Source organism: Pyxicephalus adspersus, chromosome 4, assembly GCF_032062135.1.
Source record: "Pyxicephalus adspersus chromosome 4, UCB_Pads_2.0, whole genome shotgun sequence".
NCBI lineage: Eukaryota > Metazoa > Chordata > Amphibia > Anura > Pyxicephalidae > Pyxicephalus > Pyxicephalus adspersus.
In genome coordinates this window covers 37,357,137-37,380,173 of record NC_092861.1, presented here as the reverse complement: position 1 = coordinate 37,380,173, position 23,037 = coordinate 37,357,137, and the positions used below count along the sequence as shown (strand labels likewise).

The 23,037-nt window shown below is 37.1% G+C and overlaps 1 protein-coding gene across 2 annotated transcripts in view; it reads right to left on the bottom strand.

Annotated features, from left to right (window-relative positions):
- The window catches only part of WWTR1 (WW domain containing transcription regulator 1), a 76,329-nt gene that overhangs the window by 25,347 nt on the left and 27,945 nt on the right, over positions 1 to 23,037 (bottom strand). The gene's annotated exons all lie outside the window — the stretch shown is intronic.

The window sequence follows — 23,037 nt, the reverse complement described above, 5'->3', positions numbered from 1 at the left end:
TGACCAGTATAGGAGATTTCCCCAAAGTTAATGGGCTAATCGTTGACCAATTTCATACAGAACAAATAATCACCTATAGATTATGAGGTTAACTTTTTGAAATCAGATTTCTCAAATTAAAAGAAAAAAAAAAAAGCACAAAACATGGGAAAGCTTGTTACCAGGGCCTTTAAAGTATTCTGGCTACTTACCATATGATGTAGATGAGATGAGCTATCATTATCATTTTTATGAGCTATATATCTATATACAAAATATATATTTTCGCAAAACATTCATTCTCTAATGCAGCAAAAACTGGTCACTACCAACAAAGCTCCAGCTGCAGGTCTCTTGTTATTGGAGATTTATATATATATATATATATATATATATATATATATATATATATATATATATATATATATATATATATATATATATATATACAGTATATAAACTTTGATAGTTGATGGTTGTATTTATTATTTCTAGCTAAACACTAGAGGGCAGCAGAGTGGCTGCAAAGTCAGGTTCCTGCCTATAAGAAAACTACAAGTCCCATAATTCCTTGCATTGTGTATAATGGATGTTGGTGTATATACTTTTAACTTGTTAGCAAATAAAGCATCTGATATAGGATACCTACTTTCACCTTGTCCCCACTCCCTTACCAGCAAAATCTTCAGGACACATGTGACATTCCCTCCCATCTTCTAGAAATACAGTTTGGGGTATGTCATTAAGTGTGTAAGCGGTAATAACGACTTTCAGGAAGTCGTAGGCTTTTTAAAGGATTTGCACAGTAGATGCCTGCCTTCTACAATTCTTTTCAATACATTTTTGTTTTTTATTATTATTATTATTATTATTATTAATAAACAGGGTTTATATAGCGCTAACATAATTAGAAGTGCTGTACATTAAATAGGGGTTGCAAATAACAGACAGTGACACAGGAGGAGAGGACCCTGCCCCGAAGAGCTTACAATCATTAATTTTATTAACATTCATTACATGAGGACAAATTCTAAAGTACAGCATTAGTCAATTGTACAGCCAATCAAGATGGCAAAAGATTGGGACTAGTAAGAGAAGAAGGAAAAAAGATGGCGACATCTGTGATAGAACGAGGACAGGTGTATATATAAAACTGCAATCAGGCAGGTAAGGTTGTTTAATTGCAGAAGGCCATTTCCTGTCCCTTTTGCAATAAAAGACCCACCTGATCACATTTTTTTTATATCTAGAGTTTAATTCCACTTTAAACTGTCTACAAGAACAAGACATAAGCACCTAGAATAAACCTGCACTGTGTTTGACTGAAAGCAAGTCCAATTGTTCAGAAATGTTTTTGTTTTTTCCCCGGTTTGTGCGGCCTTGAACTGCAACTTTTATTTAGTAACAAATCAGTTTGCTTTGTACAGACATCCAATGGAACACACAGATACAGTGTGTACAGTGTGAGGGAATACTGGGCTTTTGTTATGCAAACATATTACAATGACACATAACAGAAGCAAGGAGACAGACACAGTCAGTGTAATGGCCACTGGTGCCAGCATTGCAGCTTTCTCACTGAAAGGAAAGAGAACATCTTATGACTCAGTCACATCAAAGCATGACCACCCTCTGGGTAGAGGCAGGGAAGGATATGTCACAAAAATCAAACTAGTGAAGGTTTGACTCATTTATTGCACTCTTGTGAGTGACGGCTTACAGAGCGCCACATTCCCCACTGGGACACCCACTCACTGCAGCAGATGCACAAGTATGACTTGGGAAACCTATTGACACTGAAGCTGACTAAGTAATGTGTCACTCAAATACTGAGGATAAAGGTCAGATCATACACTAATGCACTATTGCATGTAATTTTCCACTATATATATATATATATATATATATATATATATATATATAATATATATATATATATATATATATATATATATATATATATTTACATATATATATATATATAACACAATTGAAGTGTGGCTAATGCAACCATTACTGCTGCTCACACTTGGGTTATTTCTGACTAGGATCCAATTCTAACTCTAAAGAGGCAGCCACATAAAAAGGGGGAATGAAAACTAAGCAGGACAACAAATGTAGCTTGAAGTAAAGGAGAAGTATCTATATTTCCAAATCCAATTTCACTTTTCTTTTCTAATATTCACTACTACATATTAAGTGGTTTTTGCAATCAGATAAAGCCACTTTGAGTTCTATTCGTGGCATTCTGGCCATCAAATAGTTAACAGCAGAGCAGACACATAGGCTTCTGTGCCTGGGGGATAATACAATGAGCATGTCAATGGAGTTCACTGCAAGCAATGATCAAACCAGCCCACCCCCTCCTTCCAAAATTTGAGGATGTTGACAAATGTCACCATGAGGTTGTTTTAGCACAAGTAGCCTTGAAGTAGTGGGATGAAAATCACCTCAGCCTGTGTTAATCTCAAAATTAAAAAAAAACACATCCAAGCATTAAATATTTTAATTTATTAACTGAATTTACATTTTATTTAAAATCGATTACCATAGATCACTGGTTTAATAAAGAGCACATTGAATCATCACACAAAGGCATGCTTATTTATAAAACCTTGTAAGTGTGATGAATATATAATTCTGTGTAAAACATGTCAAGGTACACCATAATAATCTGCTGTTGTAAATCATTGTTCGCCCCAGCCTCTTATAGCCAGGTGCACCACCCGGCAGTTTTTAGCAACCACTCGGCTGTTTTTGGTGGATGCTGAAAAGTTTGGTTACAATACAGGGGCTACCACGCACCTACAGCTTCTTCCCACCCAACATTTCTGGGGAGAATACTGTATGTGAATGGATTCTATTAACCATTTGATAATTGAATGTGATTGTGAGGTGCTTGTGATAATACAACCTAGAACAGTGGTTTCTATTGATACTCAGATTTCTAAAATCTGCTAGAATTTTCAGTAGTGCATAATCCAGGTAAACAATGAATTTCATTCTATTTGTCATATGATATGGAAGAAATATTGACTCTTTATCTATACAGATATAAAAGTGTATGGCCAGTTTAAGGTGAATGCTAGGCCAGATTCTGTGGAGGCAGCAATCTATGTATGTCTGCTTTCCAAAGTACATAATGGAGGTGTTCAGGGAGGTGACATCAAATCTAAGTACGCTATCATGACCTGTCTGTGAAGCAATATATCTGTTATTCCAGTGACAGGACAGGACATGTTACTTGTCTGATCACCTTGTGCAGCAATCAGGAGATCAGTAAACACACCTAAAGTCAGCAGAGAGTTACCTAGCCAAAGCAGCAGCAGGTGCTGGGAAATGCTGACTGGGGCATCCAAGTGCAAACATTCAGCTCATGAAAAGAAGGAAACTCTACCCTACCCTGCCCGCCCGCACCTCCAGGACATGGTGAAAAACCGGCTATTCTAGCAGGCAGAAAGGAGAGAACAAAACATAGGGTGAAGTGTAGTCACAATCAAAAGTTAGCCAAGTAAACACAAAAAAAGCAGATTCCTATGTGAATTTAGATGCAGTATACAACTCGGAGGAAACAATATCCTGAGGTACAAGGCCATTAAACCTACAGAAGCCTTTCGCATTTACACACAATTTTGTATCTTTTTTTTCCTTCTACTACCCACATAAATATCCTGAGACAAAGACAAAGCAAAACACGTGATTGAACTAGCACCATGTAAACACAGATGAGAGAATATAAAATAATAAATACAAAGCTGTAATTGGAATCCGGAATAGATAAAGGTTTATATTGAAAAGGATAAAAATGTTTATGGAGGTTAAACAACCTTCATATCAGCGTAAAATGTTATAATGTAGAGTAGAACACCTAACACCATATTTTTAAATGTTCAGTTTTGTCTGGGGTGGGGTTCCTAAAATAGACTTCTACTTATCCTATTTCCTCGCTCGTTTAAGTTCCCTTTGGTATATGACCACTCTCTATAGCCATGTCTCTGCAGTACACTGTGCTGAAGTTACAAGCACTGAAGTCATGCCCTACAATGCAGGACCAGAACCTGTGTATTGTACGAGGGGGTGCTAAGAATTTCTTGGCTTTGCTCCCTTCCAGATTAAATAGAAAAATGAGTGTGGGGGCATATGACAGCCTAATGTCTTAGTATGTAACTGTGCAAATATCAGGTCTTTGCAATTCTCAAAACTGTTTTTTCTTTTAGTGAGAAGCTGTGATGGCAGAGGCACAAGCAAGTTTCACATTGATGGAGTTACGGGTCATCATGAAGTTTTTGTTTCTCCAGGGAAAGTCAGCAAAGGACATTCACACTGAGATGTCACAAACACTGGGGGAGAAGTGTCCTTCCTACAGCACTGTCAAAACCTGGATATCTTGTTTCAAGACTGGGCATTTCCCTGTTGAAGATGAGCCCCGCAGTGGGCGCCCCCCGGGCACTGACCCGGAACCTGCGATGCGGTCCATGAGCTATTTATTAAGGACCGGTGAATATCCGTAAAAAAGATAGCCTAGATACTTGACATCTCACTGGAGTGTGTTGGGTTTGTTATCACCACTATCCTGGACATGCAACAAGCTTTCAGCAAAGTGGGTGCCGAAAGTTTGAACAGTGATCAGAAGAAGGAACGAGTTAAAGCATCCAAAGCCGTTTCGGCCCATTTTGAAGCTGCACAGGACTTTTTGGCTAGGTTAGTGACTCAGGATGAAACCTGGCTCCACATCTATGATCCTAAAACCAAGAAGCAGTCAAAGGAACAATGCCACAGCGGGTCCCCGCGGCCAAAGAAGTTCTGAACCCAGAAATCGGGACAAAAAAGTCATGGCGTAAGTTTTCTGGGACAAAGACGGAATTCTGTTGGTGGACTACCTACCTCAGGGCTCTAGTATCACCGGACAGTATTATGCTAACCTCTTGGACCAGCTGAAGGATTGAATTAAGATGAAATGCCGTGGAAAGTTGACCAAAGGGATTCTTTTTTTTTGCAGGACAATGCACCTGCGCACATGTCAAACCTTGTGGCTGCCAAATTGAACACCCTGGGTTTCCAATTGGTCCACCATCCCCCCTACTCACCTGACCTGGCCCCTTCAGACTTATCTGAATTATCTGTTCCCAAATTTGAACACCTGAAGGGGCAATGTTTTGAGGACATTTCTGACGTCAAAGATGCTGCTGAGAGCTGGTTTGCGGCCAAACGATCTAGAAAAGCTGCAACTACGCTGTACCAAGTGCATCAGTCTCAGGGGAGAATATGTTGAATAAATTATTATATTAAAGTTATTTCCTAACTCTGGTTCTCTTCTTTCTGGGCAAAGCCAGGAACTTCTCAGCACCCCCTTGTATGTGAGGACACCCAGGGCCCATCCAAAACCTAAAGATGAATGCCAGTTGTAGTAGGAGCAAAGAATGTTCCAGTACCAAATCATAGTATTTCACCCCTTTTAGTTTTCTTTATAGCGTATACGGTAATCCAGTGCTACCTAAAAGGTAGTAGCAAAATATAGAGCAGCCATAATTCTGGTTATGTGGTCTTGGGGATGCATACTTGAACATTTGTACTTTAAGTGGCACAACCTACCAGTTTCATGGATAATTAAAATCACCAAGCCACCTTGAGTAGCTGATGATTGCAATAGAATTTGTCACCAGGAAGGACTGATAGAAATAACGTGATAGACTGCACAGGGATTTTCCTGCATTAGCTTGTTACTGGAACACAAAACACAGCGGATGCTGACAGTCTAAGGGGGGCAGAACTGTGTGCCTTTGTATTAATTACGCACTTATCCAGCAAACACTCCATCTCAGTGATGGTAAGAAGTAATTACGGAGTCAGAGAGGCTTTCTTGGTTTATGTTCTGTATAAATGCTCCGAGTTGGCAGGGCTACAAAGAGACAAAAGCACAACTTATCCAACACCCCCCAGACGCTTAAGTCAAAAACAAAGTGCTACAAGCTGAAAAGACTGTCAGAACTAGGAACATATTAATAAAGCTGCCAGAGTGAGTTACTGAGTTTAGAGGAACCGACTGACTATACTACCATAAACAATTTACTTCCATTTCATTTTTGCATGTGCGTAAGTTACAAAAGTGAGAGGTCTGGTTTTACACATGAAGCCAATCTGATGCAAAAGATGAAGATATGTTTACCGTCTGTGCCTATTGGGCGTGCTTTTGTGGGCATAAGATAAACTAAAACTAATACACTAACTGTAAGGGGTTGGTATTATTGTGTGAATACTAAGCAAAGCCAACTCCACCTATACACCATTCATGATTCTTAGTAATCAAGTCATAATTTTCCTAAATAGTTATTACAAGTCTTGCTCTATTGGTGACATACAAATGAGCAATTGCCGCTTGGTGTTTAAAAATTATGGTTGTTGAGCATTTGTATGTAATTAGTTGAATATACTTTTCGGCCTTTGGTTTATGGAATAACCTGAAGAGTATTATAAATGAAGTGAAATCCTATGTAGTATGAGAATCTTCTTCATCTTCCTACAATCTATTCAGGGTGTATCCATCTGGGGCACAATCAAGCAGGTCTTCAGACAACCTAGTTGTTGGTAAATCTGGTAAATTAGAATCAGATTTCACCAACCTTGCCATACTACGCAAACATTTAATTGGTTGCAACAGTGCAGCAGACGGTGAAAAGCAATAGTTAGAAAAGTAGAAAAAACAAATCAAACATTCCATTCCACCTCTGTTGTATTCAGTACGATATACACGGGTGATTATCTAGTTCAGGACAAGTCACTGCTTGCATTGGTAGTAAAGGTGCTTTCCTCTGCAATCACTGAAATGTCATAACACTGTTTTGTAGATAGTGTTGATGGTCATGCACTACTGACACACATATTAGAATTGCAGTATAAACAAAGTGTAAACAAATGTATCAATCTCCTTTTTAGAATGATTCAATTTATGATTTGTACATATAACATGTACTCACACCTTTTATGTATGACTGTAAAATCAAAACACTATTACAGATGAGTTCTTTGAGCCAATTCCAAGGGCCGTAACAGGTTGTAGACATCAATAGAGAAGTCCTGGAACCTTGGTGATTCAAAACAGGGGAGCATTTAGTGATAGATGTGATCTAATACAGGAATGGGCAGGCCCTCTACGTATCTAGGCTTTTTTAAGGTGACAGACACTTCAAATGTTACTGACTTAATATGTCCTGTTTAATAATGAGGGTTGTTCGGAACAACTCCTTGTAATAATAGGAAGGGGTCCTCACCTCCTATGACCTCTGTGTTAATAATAGCAACCCTCCAAATCCCACTGATCCTAACAGTACATGGAGGATGTTCTATAATAAATGTACGGGAGGATACAGTCTAGTAATTTTATCTCTAGATTTTTTTTTTCTGAAAATGGAAGGATTATTTTGTGTGTTACACAAAAGGCTCAGAAACAGGGGATTCCCAGTTTGCCTGTAAATTTGCTAAAACAGTCACAGCTCTTACTTAGAACATCCTGTAGGTTGTTTCGAGAATTAATTTATCCTAATTCTTCTGATAATTTACACTTTCTGCAGAAAGGAATCACATAAATTTTATCTGTTAGGCCTACTGTAAAGAATGCTTGATCTAATGCAGGCAAACAAATGGCAATAAAAACCTCAAAGTAATAGATTTGCCATGAAGTGATTCATTTTATGTGTATTTTCCTTTTATTAAATGCTAAGATTTCATGTCATTTTACAGAAACGTAATGGTAATTATAAGACGATGCTACTGGGCATTTTGTGTGCTGTCTGCTACACTTTCTCCATAAAAGGTATACAGAGAGATACAACACAGTGAGTCTTGTAGAAAACTATTATGCTGCCAAAAATACCTGCAAAAGTTCATGGCTTTAAAAGTTAGACATGTAGGCAAAACTAAGACCTAGAAAAAAGCAGAGCAAATCTGAAGCAAAAGCATGTTTTTTTCTATACTCAATATATTGTACAGCAACATGTTGTAGTATAGGGTTGGAAGAAGACAGATTATTTTTACAATGTCAAGTGCTAGACCAAATTAGCTACTAGGACAGTACACCACACTGCAGTTGTTGTCTGGAACTGTTTTATACAGGAAGGGTGAGGCCAAACCGAACTGACCTCTATAGCCCCATTCTTGGGTTTCACAGGTATAAATGCTTCATGCGGGGTAGTACTTGTTGTAGTCATTCTCTAGCTTCTCTGCCTAGGGGACAAAGATTACTCATACATGTTTTGGGTTCCACTTATTGTATAGACCCAGTTAAAGGAGTGATTGACAGGAATGAAAAGCATGCAGGCAAATAATATACTTACACAAAGGACTAATCTTAGGTACTGTAAGTGCAGCCACCACATCTAGGGATCAGTAAGTTTGTGTTCTATCTAGTAAAATAAAGGATTGTTGGATGACATTTGTTTTGTCAGCGTTGGGTTTGGAATATCTGGAACACACCACTTGAGTTTATCTGAGTACTGTGAGCTGACTGGTTTTTGGGGATTATTACGCTATGCATGTTCTCACTTCACTCTGCAATGCCTTACTAAATCAATATTTTTATTTCATTGTATGTTCTATTTGCTACAGTTATAGTCTGCAATGCAGATCCCTGGAAATAAGAATCACTAAAAGGGACAATTTTGGTAGCAGCCTTCATTTCAGATAATACATGCAGCACCACTCTTTGTGAACCAACCCTTATTACTTACATCTCATACAATATTTGTGTATATAGATCACAACTAATATGTTTCAACAGACCAAAGAGCATTTACACAATTGTGAGAAGCTCAACTGTTCTGGACAGGAGAGTCAAGAATAACCAGTAACTCTTCACCGGTGACCTAGTTTTGCTGCTGTAAATAGAATAATGAAGACGATTATGCTTGAAACCTACAATCTAGTTTGTGAGACGTGAGGCACATGGAAGTTCAAGGCAGGCCGCTGGAATATGCAGTGTCCATGAAACCGACGCTTTACAGTTTTATTGTTAGGATATACAAAGCTAGGATTTACCTGTCCTATAATAGATTTCATATGATGTACCTGGTGGAAAACCCAAAAAATATGTAGATAAATAAGTTCTAGAAAGTTTTTAGTTCTAAAGTTGTTTTCTGGTTTATATACTTTTGTCCACTTCATCCAAATATTACATTTGGCCTTATAGAATTGGTGCATTTTAAAACAAATTAAAACAAAGGACAATTGTCATGTTTGCCAGCTCTCCTTGACATAAAATAACCCACCCTCCCCCTCCGCAGATGCAAACTTATCAAGATCAGAGGGTTGTGCTTCCTTTGTTTATGTCCAGCTCTGCATGTCTTCACAGTCCAGTCAGCCCCTTCTTTGAGACCTGTGACCTCCAGAAACATAACCATAGAAGCAAAAAGTAAACCATGGCTGTTGTATCTTGGTAGGTATGCATCATGGAGAGGGAAGATTTGCTAGTTTAGGTCAGGGGAAGGGGGCAAACAGGATTATAACTCTTTGGATAACTGAAGCCCAAGCTCAAAACTCCTAACCTGAACAAATAGCGGGTCAGTAACTAAAAAGGTACAGAAGCCAAAATCAAAATTTCGGCACTGCACCTGCTCTTCCTAAAACAAATAACAGATACCATTATTATTATTATTATTATTATTATTATTATTATTATTAATAATAATAATAAACAGGGTTTATATAGTACCAACCCTACTACGCAGCTCTGTACAATAAATAGGGGTTGCAAATGACACACAGATATAGACAGTGATACAGGAGAAGATCCTTCCCCAAAGAGCTTACAATCTAGGAGGTGGGGGAAGTAACACACAATAGGGGAGATATGGAATGTTGGGTAAGTAGTGATGGTTTTAAGAAACAGAAAAAGATGGGCAGGCAAGTTTGAGAAGATGGATTTTGAGAGCTCTTTTAAAGGAACAGAAAGGAGGAGTAAGTTGAACAGCAAGACCATTCTAGAGAGTAGGAGCAGCTCTATAAAAGTCCTGGGGCCATGCGTGTGACGATGTTATGAGTGAGGAAGTCATTAGTAGGTCATTGGAAGAACGAAGAGACCGGATTTATACATACTGGGTAGCTTTTGAGAAATAGAGAAAACAAATAGTGAACAGGATATGATGAGGTCTCTGATCCAAATTTGTTATAAACCAAGCACATTAGTTTGGTCCAATATTACACACAATGTCAATATAACAACTCCTATGCCTTTAGAAGGTAAATATATGTAAAACACTCTGTAAACTTTAACTTTAGATGCACTAATCTGTATGTCATTACACTTATATGGAGAGGTATAAATATAACTAATATTTGCAGTAAAAATGTTACATCTGTACACATACTGGATGTGGAGGTTCTTGACATCACTTGGAAAACTGGTCACCTCTGCCCCATGTGGTATTTTTATGGTATTCCTGACATACATCAGGATAACAAGATTAAACCGGGGTCCCATGAAGAATATTGTATACCCCTGTTTATTATATAAAAAAATATTTAACAAAGCCAGAAGGTGTCTGGTTTTCATAAAGCAACCAATGAGATTCATCTGCACTGCTATGTGAAAAGGAATGGAAAGAGGAATTGGAATGGATGCTGTGGACTTCACAAAGAACAACAACGATCCTGTTAGAAGTGAAGGGCCCATTATATCTTACATGTGATGTAGTCAATACAGTCTATCATGTGATAGACACAGGTTTAGATGACTATTTAAAAAGGCTATTGGGTTGTAATTAAACAAGCCATTGCCATGGGCACTCATAAGGACAAGGCTGGTATTCCTGTAATATGCTATGGTATTTTCCCGTACAGCAGAACAGGAATATGACCACAATTCAGTCATTCATGGCCAGGTTGATAAACACAGGGCTTTGTTGTAGGGTGTGTGGTAAAACGATACTTTTGCAATATTCTTCTCTCTTGATGAAATTTAGGTCAATACAGCTCCACCCCCCCCTCCACAACTTTGACTTTTAGGTCCCAACATGTGTGAATCTATTACATAAAGCCAGAATACTTCCATTGTAGATAAAGTGGTGAGGAGTAACACCTTTTGTCAGGTAGTTATTGGTGTCTGTGTACCAGGTAATTTCATTGATGCTCTCTATTCAGGACTTAAAGTGATGAGAAAATCCAAAGGGCAGGAAGTGGTAATTCTGCCCAAATGGGACACAGAAAAAACTAAAATGGTTTTAAATACTCCTTATTCTATGCACAATATATATTTGAAGCCATAACATGGCACACACACCACTGTTCATTCATTCACCATTTCACTTGTCTTTCCTTTTTATTTACCATGTTAGCATCTGAACAGTTAACCAAGATCAAACCTAAATTTTACATTGTGTGATGTAGAAATGAATAAAAACAATCAGTTATAACACTGAAATGTAATTCCTTGAAGCTGGACCCTCCACTATGAAAAATGGAATGAATTTACCTTTTATCCCTCCATATCTCAAACCAAAGGCTGTAGATGAAACCCAGGTCTATTAGCCCTACGCCGAGAGAAATGTATGTTTATTACAAAATGGGATGGAGATAAACCTTCCTGTTACAGTAGGAAAGATTTTCACTTACACAACACTACTCTTTATCCCCTGCCACTTCAAATGAAATGGAATCAATAACAACTTTGTTTTAAACATACCATACAGCTTAAGGTAAGCTTTGAAGAAAATTTCAAACAACTTAAAATTACTAGTTCAGCAAAAGCATCCTAATGCAGGATGAATCAAAGACAGCTTTTAAAGCAGAATTCTGATTTCATGTAAAATGTCATCTATTACAGCAGAATACCTCCTCGCTACAATCCTTTATTTAGTCCTATTCTAGGTTTTTTACATATGCAGTGATCATTTAAAGTAGTATTCTGGTGCAAATGCTTTGCAAAATTTGCTTCCCATTCCAGACATTGTTGTTTTCATGCCTCTTTGATCATTGTATATCCAATCCATGGTTAAAGATACTAATCATGTGAGTAATGCTACTAAAGCATTACTGATGGCAAATTTATCTCCCTGAAATTGTGCCTAGTAGGGTGCACAAGCTCCACTGGTACCTGTACACTATCAGAGATGAAATGAGAAAAGTAGAACTGAGTGGTCACGAGACCATGGTTTGTACCTCAATTTATAGGTATTTATATATATTTCGTATATAATAAATAACATTTTTGTTGTGATGTGAAAGGGGGGGGGATGGTCTTAGGGGTGACAGATTTTTTTGCAAACTTCCTCATTAAGAATGAATGTAAACGTGCTGGTTGCTCTTGCACATGAGTCAGTTAATAAGTATCAGAGATGCCACAATGTGAGATGACAGGTGTGCAAGCCAAAAGGGCCCAACATAGAACGGTGTGATTACAACTGTCAGTCCCTATTCCCCTGTCCATAAATACTAGTGCCATCCACAGAATTGCCATCAATCCCCAGGGGGAATGATGCGGCTCTGCCCATGATCTGCTAAACATGCATGATCATGTAACAAATTAAAATTATACATTTTACCTAAAAAGCACATGCAACCCTAACAAGGAATTTTTGGTATTTGCTTCCTTTGGTCTAGTAAATATACCATTAAAAGTGTTTTGTTATATCTGCCTAATAAGTGGAAAGATAAACGTGTTAATCCTGACAAAAACTGTGTGAGATGATAACTTGCTGTGCTGTCTCTCTGTGATGCACCCCTATCCGTTCTATTGTTCCAGCCTAGAAGATTTAGACCATACAATGTTATAAGTGCCCTACTTAGTTATAGATATTGACTGCGAGCCTAGAACTTCCCTTCAAACTACCTAGAACCTGCAGAATCATGTGAACCGAATTTGTAAAGAAAATAAATATACTTTTATTATAGGGGAAGTTTTTTTAAAATCTTTTACTGGTGTTTCTTTACTAAGCTATGACTTTTATATAATTTTTTTGATGATTCTGCTTGTTCTGCACTCTCTCTCCCTTTTCGGCACTTCTTTACTGAACCTTATAAAGCTTGTTTTGTAACGTCTGTCTGTGTTATTTTTAGGTGAAATGTTAAATACTAACTTTTGTTCCATAGGCAGGCTCTGTGATTTTAAGAGTTGGAACCCCTGATTAACCTAAATACATTGCAGAACATCCTAGCACTGAGGTGAAGATTCCAGCGGGACTGCTTGTTTGTATCTATTCTTAGATTTCTCTTAAAATACTTTGTTGGCACACAGTATAAACCTCTTCCCTTGGTCCCACATTTACAGCTGTTGCAAAGCACTCTGGGTGGCTCCTCGCTATACCCTTGAAAACAACTGGTGAGAACCTTGCACCAGCATCTAAGTGCAGCTGTCAGATTTTCCTTTCCAACTTTAGAAATGGACTTATCCCTTTGAAAGCAATCACTAAGTGCTGCTGGTGGTATTGGTAGGGAAGGAAGGGGGGCGGGGGGTTAAATGTGCATGTAAAAAAGAAAAAGCATAAAATAATTAAATTTTTGCCTGAAGCTGGTCACTGGTAGATATCATTTATTTCTATGAAAAATTATTAAATATTTCTATTTATATATAAGGAACTCATGTTAGATCTTAGTCACCAAATATGTGTATGTAGATGCACACTTTTTTTAGTTTTTGAAATTATAGGAAAGTATTATACCAACTGTAAAGTTTTATTGCTGTCTGTGTTCCTCCTAGGAAGATAAATCCTCGTTTTTGTCCTGGTGACCATTGCCAACAAGACTGGAAATGGGGCTAAATCCAACGTTTTCAGTTGCCATCAAGCCAACGAAAGGAGCAGTAGGTGAGGGAGAATCCTCCAGTGGGGACATCGTTTTGGTATAAAAAGTTTTGTTTGCTTTGGAGAAGTTAAAAGAAGGGAAATCTCTTTAGCAGGGTGCAGACACAGAAAGATAATCTGATGACACTTTCTAACTATTACCTACTCTGTATAAAACTAAAAACAAAATTGGTTAGCCTTTGGCCTTTGAGTTTGCTAGCAAATTTGACCTCTTCATAAAGAGTGTCAGTTCCCTAGCACAATCCTATTCCTCCTTGTACATTATATCTAGTGATAGGAAAATCCTACCACAGGGCACAAACGAGAATAAGACAACAGCCGTGTTGTTTACCCAGAACAAGAGAATCTCTTTAAAATGGCCTTAGCCTTTAAATAATGAATTGTACAGCAATTATATTATCCTCCACCCAACCCACAGATCCATAAAACCGTAAAAAACAAAACTTACTATTTTGGTGATATTACAGCTTTCAAAACAAGCAAGACTCTTAAAGACCTAAAATATCTACAAGTGAAACAATTGAGTTCCAAATGAAGTCGGGCCGGAAAAACTTCATTAAGAACCTTCTGTTCATTATACTCCGGTACAACGCATTTTTTCAAGCATGTTCAGATTTTAACACTATAATTTCCGTGTAGCTTATTTAAAAAGGAAAAATGTATAACTGGAAAAGCCACGTTCTGCATATTTCCAGATGGTAGTGCGTTAAATACATCCAGCAGAGTTCCAAGCAATTGACAGACTTCATTGTTAGTATACAGAATGCTCCAGACTTAACACTGTAACCAATGACACATTTGGAAACAAAACCCCTTTGAAATCTTTTGGTAATTTAGCATTTAAGATCTGGACAGAACCCAAGAGGAGAAGAAAAAGGACAGAAACTGAAACAGACAATTTGCATTGTGTTCTTGGAGCCACCAGACTCTTCTATCTGTAGCTCATTAGCAGAAATGTTTTTATCCAACTAATAATGTAATCACTGAACTACCCAAGCAGATGTACTATAGGCTAACCTATGAATAGAAATTGTTAATATAACCCTTTATCTTAAGATACCCTGTACATTGATCTGGGGTGTCTGACATTGTGCAAGTGCATGTAAGGCAATATTTTGTTTAAGATAAATTAGGGAAGGGTAGGACCTGATGTCAACTTTTTATTGCACCTGCTTTGGAGTTTCCCCCCAACTTTTATGAACCATTGTCACCAAGTAGAAATAACAGGAACAAAAGGACAGGGGACATATTCGAATGGTGGCACATCTGTTTAATGAGAAACAAGATAGAAATTAGGACATAGATGGCAAAAAAAAAACTTTAATTGTGCAACCTCCTGACCTCATCAGTGCAAGAATAGAGAGGAAAAGAAATGTGGAGAAATCATCACAAGGACAGGAAATAGGATGCCATCTTAGGATGGACAAGACATAAGAGGTAATCAGCAGAACCAGAAATAAGAGGTAATCATCATTGACACAGGGAAAATTTATTTTACCAAACTAGTGGTTTGTGTTGAAAAGGGTGCAGATAGCTATTGGTGCATTATTCAGATATGTTTCAAAGCCTTAGTGAAGTTTTAATAAAGATTAAAGAACCCTTGCTGAAGTTTCCATAAACAAGAATCGGTTTTACTTTGAAATCTAAATATGAAGAATCGATGATCTTTGCAGGAAACTGTGTCAACATGGTTGTTACTGATTCCTAATGAGCTTAAAGAAGTATGTTAAGATGAGTTGCACCATTGTATATTTGTTTTTAAGGAAGCGTGCTATGGGGAGGCTATCTTTAGCCTTACAATAAAACATAGAATATCACTAACCCAAAACAAGTGTGTGCAGAAGACCCAATGCTTATACATGCTTGTTCCAGGTCAATGGCTCGCTAAAAAGAAACCACAGATATGCATCTTCAAAAACAAGATAGAAATGAAAGTTTGTATATTGCTACAGATAGGAATCTTTTACTGCAAAAGAAACACAAACTATTTTGGCCTTACTTGTATATTAGCAGCCATTCAAACCCAGAAAATAAAATAAAGTTATTAAAAGTATGAAGAAAGTTGACCTTTCCACTTTTCTCAATACATGATTGTGTAGTATTTAGCCTCCCCTCTAGAGTTTATAATAGTAAATCAATAAATCAATATATTTAGTAAAGCTTTAAAGCAAATACGAGTGTATATCAAAATGTATTTGTAGACATCTGTTTCCCATTAAGTAGTCATGGGGTGGATGCTGCTGGACTATACATGAAGCGACTATACTTGGTAATAATAATGATAAATTCTTGTGCAAGTATTCGAAAGGAACGTCACATTACCCAACTCATTTTGCCTCATAGGCTTCCTCAGAGGTATGTAACAAATGTGTGGGCTCTAGCATTTAAAAAAAGGACAAGGTTGAAAGATATACAAAAAAAAACATAGATTTGTGGTCATGTCTTAACAAGCATAGATGGTTCATAAATATGTAAAATGGTTCTTGCTGGGTAGGTATATATATATATATATATATATATGTTATACAATATAGACATTAACACAACACTGTCATAACTCAGTCATATATTTAACATTATGATTTTGAGCCAACAATATGGTGTGTGTTGTGTAGTATATGTCAAAATGTGTATATGGTTTATATGGTTTAGTAATATTTTGATGGTAATTAATCAGTTGTAGGTAGTGTGTCAATTGTGCAGGAATATGGTATATGTTTAGCTAATATTTATTTGATGTATGTGTATGGTATGAACGTGTAAACATAATGTTATATATATGACTGAGTTATGACAACAGTATTATGGTAATTTCTATATTGTATATTATATATATATATACCTATCCAGCAAGAACCATTGTACATATTTATGAACCATCTATGCTTGTTAAGATATGACCGCAAAGCTATGTTTTTTGTATATCTTTCAACCTTGTCCTTTTTTTAAATGCTAGAGCGCACGCAAATGTTACATACCCGAGGAAGCGAAACGCGTAGAGTAACGTTTGATATATACTCGTGTTTGCTTGAAAGCTTCACTAAATATATTGATTTACAAGCAGCCCTAAAACCCCTCACTTCTTATTCTTTATAACTATTGATTTACTCAAAGTTATTAAAAGTGTATGTTTAAAGACGTAAACTGCATTGCTGATGAAACATGGAGGCTGAGACTTCTATGTAGACCAGAATTTTGCTTTCTCCAGTTTAGGAAAATGCAATTTGTGGTGACTTCTGGGCTTCATTGTAGAAGCAGTAAATAATAACTATAACTTGGTAAATGAAGAGGAAAAATATACATATGAAAAACGTATTTGTATGAAAAAACTTTTTTTTACTAGCTGTGGATTGACACATATCTGCTACACACTGTAAGGTGATAGGTAGGTTGGATTCCTGACACCTCCAAATAGCCTTTTTCCAAGTTAGTGACAAACTGACTTCTTCTTGTGCTCAGAGTTTCCAGTAGATAATGCAAGAGGTCTTACAGAGTTCAGCTGTCTGACAGAGCGGTCCCATTCTGTGGAAAATTAGCACCCTCGCTCCAAATGCATTAGTGCAAAGCAGGTCCTGGCACAGCAAGTAACACTAATCATTCTGCAAGTCCAAACTTTAAACTTGAGAAAGGTTAACCAAATCATTGCCTAATACTAAGCAGCCTCAAATGAGACCATGTTTTAAATTTAAAAAACATGGTCAATGTTGATAGTGAGTACTGCAAGTTTTAAAGTTAACTATTTTTTGTTCAAAATACAAGTTGGTTCATTAACGAATCACAAGTCCTCATTTACATACTTGTTCAAGGTCTGTGTCTTAAAGTATTACAGACAGACAAGTTGCATTTTCAAAAGGATAGAAAATAAATGGGATTCTCATGGTTTATATTTATTTTATTGGAAACTAATCCTAGATTCCGAAGCTGTCTTTTTCTGATACCCATCACAAAGCCTGAAACATTTAACCTGATTGAAATCCAACCATGTTATAGATAAAATGCAGCTAGTAAACTTTCTGTAGGACTCTAATGACAGGTATGATGGGTCATGTGAGCTTTCATGATTGGTTGCTTTTTAGACCTCCAGTATGTAAATCAAGGCATTCTTTAGAGAACATCAATGGTACCTGCGACTGCAGCCTGGACTGGTTTATGAAAGCTATGGGGGACTGGTTGCAAGCAGGTGGAACTTGTGGGAAAGTGTGGGATAAGTAAAGTTTACATGACCTCTGACCCCTGTAATGTGGGGCTAGGCACTGCGAGGTTAGGTTTTTCCTAGAAGATTTCATTAATCTGCAGTTTGGCTTTAAAAGCTACCCTAATTTTAGTGTCTGAGGGGGGTTAAATGGTTTTAGGGGGAACGTCTAAAACACTGAAACAGTAAACGCTTCCAGAAATTTCACCATATTATAAATCCAAAACAAAAAAGAGTTATGGCTAAATTTTGACTTTATATTTAGGTATACATAAACTAAATAGTTTTAGTTGTGAACTGGTTCTAAAATATTAACTTATTACAATTACATATTACAGTGTGATTATGAAGATTTCATTTCTAGGAATCTTCCTTATTAAAATTAGGCCTCTTTTAAGAAAGTGTCTAAAGAATTTTAGTACTGCCAAGTATGATCCAAACTTGTACTGAAAAATTCTGAATCTATTTTTTTGCTAGTGTTGAATAAACCGGTTTTCATTTTAGATCCCTTAGGCTAATTTAGAAAGTAGTGCAAAATGTAATGTGATCACGAAGTGTGCAAGAGCCCATAGTAACCAGATATCTGTTTACTGTACACAGCCCTACCACAAAGTACATTCTGACAGGAGGCTGTATTAGGAACTACTGCACTTAGGGCATTAAATAAACATATTCTTGTAATAAAAAAGGAAAGACACAAGTTCAGGCCTACTAAAAGTAATGTACAATGTGCACTTGTTGTCTTACATTACAGCTGTTACATAATGAAGATTCCTGAGCAGCACTTTATCCTTGTTATAAGCTGATCATAAGTCATGAAAAAAAGGACAACAGCCTCAGAAAGCAGGCTAATCACGCAGTTCAAAACGCTGGCCCTCAGCGATTCCACTGTCTGCTGTATCCAGGAAATCCTGCCAGACAGACACTGTTTGCAAATGGCTGGAAAAAAATGGTCCATTGCCATGAAAAACACATGAAAAAAATGCAATCCACTTTAAAGAGCCAGCCTCTGCGCCAACTGAAAAAAAAAAAACTATGTCTAGCTCTTCAGTACCCAAATTCACTTTAGAAAAGAACTGCATTGATTAAAGCTCTTGTACAAGAAAGGTTTGATCTGCATGTTACAACTAGATCCCCTCTGGAAAAAAGCTCACTTTCAATGCATTCATTTCATCTGAAGTCACACTAACAATTCTATCTCTAACTGTAACTGACTAGCAGGATCGTCTACAAGACTATAGGTAAATGAAAGTGCACGATACCTGCCTGATTATCATACCCACTCAATATCTTTAAGACATTGGCCTTAAAGAAATATGCAGAGTTCTGACTTAACCCTGTTTGATTACTTGACAAATGCCACATAAACTATTATTGAAGCCAGAGAAAAGCTATCCCTATAATACAGAATAGCTTCTTATCATCCCTTGGATTGTTAATACTGCATGGTGATGCTCTGGGATATTGCTCAAATCAAAGCATTTCTATAAATTGGGCAATCTATGGCCACATAGACCCAGGTCCTATTATGGACATCAATTTTCTCTACATGACTCTAAATCTATCCTATGAATTTGAAAGGGGGTTACTATATATGCAATGAAAGTTATACATTACACTCTGTTTTTTTATGATACATAGGTGACATTATGACTAACCATTCAAAACATAAATTCTAGAAATAGCTATAGTGATTGAATACTGCTCTAATAAATGCTGCAATGTTATATAAAACAAGGTTCCAGAATAAGTCTTGTTTGTTTTTGCTTGTTTCTTTTAATGACATTTCACCTTTGAACCAACAGATGTTAACGGGAAAGTTTAATGTCTGGTTCTGTCTTGTGCTCCTCCAGAACAGAGATGCACAAATCCAGAGAGAGTGATAATAAAAGGATGATATAAGAGAGAAAACAAGGAAGGGGCTGGACCGGTTGAACAGATTATAATTTTGTGCAGCTGGTTTTATGACCCTCCTGCTGAATAGCATTGCCAAATCCTTAATCTCCACTGCACAGTTTAAGTGAGAATGCATTCTTTGCCTTCCGACTAGCAGCAGCACAACAATTGGGTCATCCCTCTACTCATCCTGCTCTCTCCTTCACTCACATGTTCAATATTAGAGCTGCAACTGAGCCTCATTGGCTGCTTGTGCTGTGTCTTTCCTATACCAGTCTGACCAGAGAATTACAGGAGGCTGATATTAAGGTAAAATTAGGTTGTCACACTAAATGTAACAGATCCAACAAACTGATACATTACCACACAACAGTGGGGTTGCATCCCGTTGCTAGCTTTGTTATATTTCTGTTTTTAATTTCCTGCCACTTTTATGTTCATCCACTGATGTCAAAACTATTGCAACACAGACTTTCTAATTAAAAACTTTTGTAACATTTAGTTGCCAAAAACGTGGACAGACATATCGCCATTCATCTGATATCAAGCAGAAAGATACTTTCTTCTTCTCTTTACACTGCCCCCATTGTTTCCATACTTTATCTAGCCGATGACTATATATGTTGTCCTACATGCTGACATTGTATAAAGCCGCATACACATGTGCAATTATAGTAGTCTTCGATCCTTTCCAACGACTAACCACTGCACGATGCATGAACGAGTGTTTTACATACAGCACCGTTCTGCTTCATGGAGAGGGAGAAGGACAGAGCTGCACCCCGCTGTGCTCTCTTCCCCTTCCCTTGCATTAGGATCGTTCGTCATTCATCGTCCGTGGATCTGCCAGGACGGTCGTTCAGACAATGGATGACGGGCAATTTACACGCGGCAGATTCTCGTCTGATATCGGCCCTGAGCCGTATATCGGGCGAGAACCATTGGACATGTGTACATAGCTTAAGGATAGTAGTGCACAGAGATAAGGCTCTTCCCTTCCTAGACAGGTGTTGGGCTTCTGGTAATCTTGAAACATATCAGCGTTCAAAGTTCAAAAAGATGTCTCAGCAGCATAAATCAGTTAGGTTTTCACTATTAAATGATCTTAATCCTTGTCTCAGTGTGAGATAAAACATACCAGATGCTGTTTGGAAATGGTCTGATCGCTTCCAGGTTTTCAGCACTAGTCTTTAAAAGAGTCTCCACTGTCATTTTTCCATTTTAGATCTTTGATGTATTTTTAGCTTAGAGAAAACCTGTAAAGACATGCATTGCAATACACCTACTCCTGTTAATCCTGCTGCTGGTAATATCCTATCACCATAACTTTGGTCAATATAGCTATGGAAAAGCTTCAGAAGAAAAGTAATGTTTTCTATTTATTATGTAAAGCAGGAAACCAATAAGCTAGCAGAATTCCCAAAGATCCCTAGGAACTCATACTCCAAATCCAAGCCAGTGGTTCTCAACTAACCTAGGATAGTATGTAAGTGATTTAAAGTACTGATGGTCAGTATGACAGCCAGGCAACTAGCAAAATGAGAAGTCACTATGTCTCAGATTTGGGAAATCTTTTCAGTTTCATCATTTTATAAATAGACCCATAGTGATAAGATTACTTACATCAAAATAATTTGTATTACACGTACACCTAAAAAAAAAAAACACTATAAAACAATACATTCCCTTATGTGCCTGATCATCTAATTACTATACCATCAATCCAAATAAAACTTCTTCCCCTATGGAAATTTACTTATGAAATATACTAAAACCAGTTACATGGGGTACTGTTATCAGTTTTTTAGTTGTCTTCCAAATACAGAATCTTGGCAAGTTTTTTTTTTATTCTCTAAACTAAAGAATCTTAGACCTGGCCATTACACATGGCAGCCAAACTCAGTCAATATTGTTTTTGGGTATGCTATAGATTTTCATTGTGCTTTGCAGTTTCCTGTTTTCTGTAGGAAAATGAATCAGTCCTTTGCTTATTTAAGATAAAACTAGGAAAAAAACTAGGGATTACATTGTTCTTTCAGAAGTCAATTTCACAGGAGATGGAGGGATTCATGAGTCAATATCCTGCGCCAGAGATTTCCCTGAAAGCCAAAATCTATTAAACATCGCTGGAAGATGCCTGAGAAGACATGAATAACAAATAGCAGATCATATACACATGTATCTGGAATATTTGAAAGCATTATCAGTATGTTTAGTGATCAATGATAAACATGTATAACAAATATTGTTTTTGTGGCTGTTACAATGAGTTCTTTCATATTAAACACTTTCTATTTTTGCTATAGTTTTCTAAAACAAACACACTGGAAGATGTCCAGGACAGAAATTCCCTGGCAGGAACTAACTTTAGCAATGTAAAATTAATTATATGCAATTCTGGTTAGACAGGAGGATGTTTTTAGATGGCATACTGTGTGCATCTGCAATAGTGTAACATATTTTTACAATTGTATAGCATTATTGTAAATGGTAACGTCTAGCAATGATCATGTAAGCACTTTAAGGGAAAGTCACTTACAAAGTAAAAGAAAATATCCACTGCAACTAATGATATCTGTTAGTTGCAGTTGTATAATGATATCAATTATTGTAGCCTAGACATGGGTAGCTCTTATGTCACCAATACCTCCCATGCCATCCCAGCTGACCCCCCCACCCCTACAAATAACACATACAACTGTATTTGGAACAAATTGTCTGAGGCTGGCGGTTTTATTATGGAAATTCTTACATGAAACATTTATTAACATTATATATATATATATATATATATATATATACATATATATATATATATATATACATATACATATATCTTCCTTACAAATTTTCAACACTTAAAACAACTCTTGACACCCCGGTAGATTGCAGATCTGGGAAGGCACCCCCAAGAAAAACCAACACACCACTGTTGTCCACCAGAAAAATATTTTTGGCCCCCAGGTGTGCCCCCTTGCCTCGGGTTCCAATATCATCCCTACACCGACTCCTTACAGTCCACCAGTTGTAACCAAAATGCCTTCAGTATTGCCACCATCCCACTGATGAGTCCTTAACCACATTCCATCGTCAACTAGACACTGCCTTTGTTGGACCACAACTTTCCCCAAAATTCCAAAAACCAACACACCACTGTTGTCCACCAGAAAAATATTTTTGGCC